Source organism: Impatiens glandulifera, chromosome 9 (assembly GCF_907164915.1).
Source record: "Impatiens glandulifera chromosome 9, dImpGla2.1, whole genome shotgun sequence".
Classification (NCBI taxonomy): Eukaryota; Viridiplantae; Streptophyta; class Magnoliopsida; order Ericales; family Balsaminaceae; genus Impatiens; species Impatiens glandulifera.
In genome coordinates, this window is record NC_061870.1 from 20,393,838 (window position 1) to 20,398,535 (window position 4,698).

Here is a 4,698-nt window from a genome sequence, read left to right on the forward strand (position 1 = left end):
CAACTTACAATAGGTTTATCTGCAGGACATCATCATGACCAAGACGATATCTCCATGACCAGTAGAAGATATTCATTCGATATTAATGGAAATATGCAACCTCATCCTCTTCAGCCGCCGCAGCAGCAGAGGAATTCAACTGGTGAATTGGAAGTGGATCATGAAGCTGGATTGAGCGAGGGACAGATTATGATGAGTGTGAAGAGATTCAAGAGTGAGCATGATGGAGAAGCCTGCTGCATTTGCCAGGTGATGATCTTATACATTAATTATCCATTTTATATATAAATTTTGATCAGCTTTGACTTGAAGTAGTAATAGTTGTTGCATAATGCAGGAAGATTATATCCATGGAGAGGATATATGCAAACTGCGTTGTAATCATGTTTACCATATTGATTGCATAAAGAGATGGCTGACACAAAAGAATTTTTGCCCTATATGTAAAGCACCTGCCAACCAAACCGTCCCCCCACAACAAGCAGCACCGTAATAGTCATTGAGGGTTCTAGGACATGATTTGCCTTCCATTTTTAATTCGGTCATTTTTATCTATTTATTAGAAAGATTCGTCCGACATTAGATAATTAAACAATATTGTAATTTTCGTTTTCATTTTCAATTCGATGTGTTTTCCTAATTGAACTAAATTTCATTTGTATGCGACTTTTTTTAATTACATAAACCTATTCTTTTCGCAGGCACTATTTTCGGAGGAAAATGGTTTATGTTTCTTTTTATTATAATGACAAGTTTGTTTTATAAGGATGTTGTTGCAAGAGGAAAGACAAGGATTTATTATCCCCTTCCACAAAAGAGTTTTTTTTTATCATTGAGATCTTAAAAGAATTATATGTTTATTATGACCAAAATATGTGAAATGGACAAAAGACAATATCACCCCAACTATTTTTTTTATTCGAATGGATTTGAGTAATTAAAACCTATTTTCTAAAAGAATATTATTCAATCGTCATAGGAATGTCAATATCGACATATTTAAAAGGAAATCAATTGAAATGCTTACGAATTTATTTATTTACTTTGGTTAACTTTGTGTTTATTTTATCACTTATCATTCCACAATCTTACATGCTATGCATGAAAATAACCCTAGTATTATTAAAATTCACGAAAACTTCAGTGACGCGTAATAGATAAATAAGCTAATACAAATATCAAAATGAAAACATGCTAGAAAGAAACTCTAAGTATTTTCATGTATGGTTAAGCCCTGGCTAGAAATATGCCAATCAACATATTTCGATAGAAGAGACCATGTTCGAATATTAATTGTAATATGTTAGCTTAAGTATTTAAGGACAAAATTCTACAAAGATTATACAAAACTGAGATTATTTTATCAAAATCTATAAGATCCTTACAAATAGTGCATTGTTTATATGCCTTTGTATATGATTTTATTATTTTGTATTTCCAAGTGTGAATGATAAGATCAAAAAACTTATGTGAGACTTCTTTTGTGTGTGTTTTACAGAAACCTCCTATGGGGCTCTTCAAAATATACTTTCACCCACTTGGTTAGATAGATAAAAGAAAGAAAAACAAGCAATTTAGAGGTTTGAGCATTCATGGTTGAATACATTTTAATAATGTTTTTATATCTAAATGGTATCATATGTATCATGCTAAGAATGATTCTAGTCTTCCTTAATTTCTCAAATATGTAGTTATCCCATTCTTTAAAGAGACTTTGTTTGGAGAGATATTTCATCCTAAGAAGTGATTTTATTCTTACCTAACAAAAAAAAAAATTAAATTCTCAGGTACGTTAAGAAATCGCCAGAATCTAAGTGTATGTCGTTATTATAAGGTAAGGTAAGATGGTCGAGTTGCAAACTCGGAAAAATCCTAGATGGAGAGATAAGAATTGTTATAGTGACTTTGTTACTCAGCCTTCATAAACCCTATGAAATGAAAATTGATTGCTCACTGAATAAGTTAAGGAATCCGAAAGTTTAGATCAAATTATTTATTTTATTTAATAGAGTGTTACTACTAATGAATTTTGACAAAGTATTTATATACGAGGAAGGAATGCGTTAGCTTATTGTCACGGGCTAAAATTCGACCCGTGCGGCACTAAACTAAATCGACCCTGATTCTAGCTTAGAAAACCTTTCTAAACACAATGCAAGAAGAACTCAAACGCAAGAAAGGACTTAGAGAGAGAAAACTCTTAAGAATAAGAATATATTGAAAGAATGCTTGATAATTACAATGGAATACCTTCAGGGTATTTATAGGACTTACACGTATTAAATTAGGAATTACGTCTAATTACAATTTAATTACACTAATTTAGGATATTGCTTCCATAGCAAGAATATCCCTACCTAATTTAGAATATCTTTTGTAATTTCTTCCTTAATTAGAATATATATTCTAATCCCTTCCTTGATTATAATATCTCTTCCAATCCCTTCCTTAATTAGATTATCTTTCAATCTCTTACTTGATTAGAAGATTCGTTGGGCCCACATAGGCAACTGGGCCTCCCCTTGGGTTAAGAAGATTTGCGCGCTATCGTGCCAAGACTTTAATGAGCCTCGACATCCCTTGGATTGAGTCGTGACTCTAATGGGCCGTGACATACTCCCCACCTTAGTCGTGGCCGTCCACGGTTTGACCTTGGCATGATACTCTTCAACCTCGTCCTTGAAACATTCCCCACATGGTCCTTCGTATCTGTGCACAAGCCCCTTGAGTACATATTGCATAGACTTGCATCTTAGAATATTCTGGACATACACCTCGTGGCTTGATGTTTGCACCCCATACAAATGGGACGTGACATACTCCCCCACCTAAGTCGTGGCCGTCCTCGGCACGAGCCTAAACCGGTGCATGATGATCTTCTTTCTGGCATCCCCTGAGCGCTCTTCCTCCCCCTTTGCACGTCACGACATCGGGTGCACTTATGGTCGCCAACCTTAACCGATATAAGACGTTTCCCACACGTCTCTCAATTGAACACAGTCCCTTGAATCTGTGCACAAGCCCCTTGAGCACAGACCGCATAGACTTCAATAATTGCGGGGGCAACTTCCCCCTTTCCATCGTCCCCTTTCGTAACTGCACACCCTCTCAGATCTGCCCCTCTCTTCATATTCTCGGTGTCTCCCTCTGAATATGTATGAGCACGACCTGCTTCCTTTCCCACGGACTTGGTGCGAGTGAAGGCAGACTGACTTTGGCCCACGTTGCCTGTGGCCAAACCTTGTGGATCTGATGGTTGTGTGTTGTCTTTGGCCTTGAGCCCCTCGAAGGCTTCGACACACGCTATCTGGACTCCTCGGGTACTTCTTCTTTTCCCTTGGACCCGTCCCCATCATCCATCTTGGCAAAAGTGGCAAATATCTCTTTACCACGTTTGCGACCTCGAACGAATCGCGTCGCCGAGAACCTGCTTATTCCCTCTGATTCTCTCCTTGTTGGAATCACGCTAGTCTTCCCGTGATCCAAAATGATTAAGGAATCGGAATAAGGCATTATGCAAGCGCGTACCTGATCGCACCATTCGAGTCCCAACACTATGTCGTAGTCTTCCATTGGGACCAAGGTAAATGAGACTGTCCCATTCCAGCCTCCGATCCTGGTGTGCACTCTCCTAGCCTCCCCATTTACCGACTTGGCTACATCGAAGGACTTCACCGTCCCTCTTGTTGGGCTGATCCGCAGACCCAACGCCTTCTCGCATGAAGTTGTGCGTAGCCCCTGTGTCTACTAGTGCCTTGATGCGCTTTCCCCCGATCCAAGCTTCCACAAACACAGAGCCCCTCCTTGTTCCCTTGTCCGGCTTCGCAACACTAGTCTTCACGGCATTGAGCAGTCTTAAGGATCCTATTTGAATCTCTTCTTCCTCATCAGAGGACTCAGTTCCTTTAACTGCTGCAACCTTTTCCCCCTTAAACGGGCACATAAACTTTATGTGATTATGGGCACCACAAATATAACAGGCTCTTGGCTTCTCCGACTCGTCGGCTTGCCTCCCTGAATTTTTATGTGCATGCCCTTCTTAGATGAACGGTCTCCCCCACATTTCTCCTGGTCCTGTGGGCGGTCTCCCCCACCTTCTTCCTCATCATTCCTGATGAACTTCGGCCTGTCCACAGACACTTTGAGCTCTATCAGTCTTTCTGCAACCGCTATTGCCTCGGAAACGTCCCGCACTTTGGCCCTTTGCAGCTCCAACTGTGCCCAAGTCTTGAGGCCATTAACAAACGCGAACAGTGTCTCCTGTTCCGTTAGACTAGGTAACTCGAGCATCAACTCCTGGAATTCCTTCACATACTCCTTGATGGTTCCTTTGTGCAAAAGTTGACTCAACTTTTTCCTTGCCTCGTACTCGGCATTCTCTGGGAAGAATTGGCGTTTGAACTCGGTCTTGAAGTATTCCCACGTTTCCATCCTCAAGGTCCCTCGTTCAATATCTCCTTCTCGCCTCCTCCACCACAGCAACTCCATCTCTTGTAGGAAGAAAGGTGTCGTCTCCAACTTGTCACGATCATCAAGTATGCTTGATGCCCGAAAGTACCTCTCCATGTTCCAAAGGAAGTCCTCCACTTCCCTTGCACTCCTCGAGCCTTTGAATGGAGTTGGCTTAGGAACATCCATTCGTTGAGGTGCTGCACCTCTATGTTTCCCTCCATTCCTCGCAATCCGCCTTTCCATCGA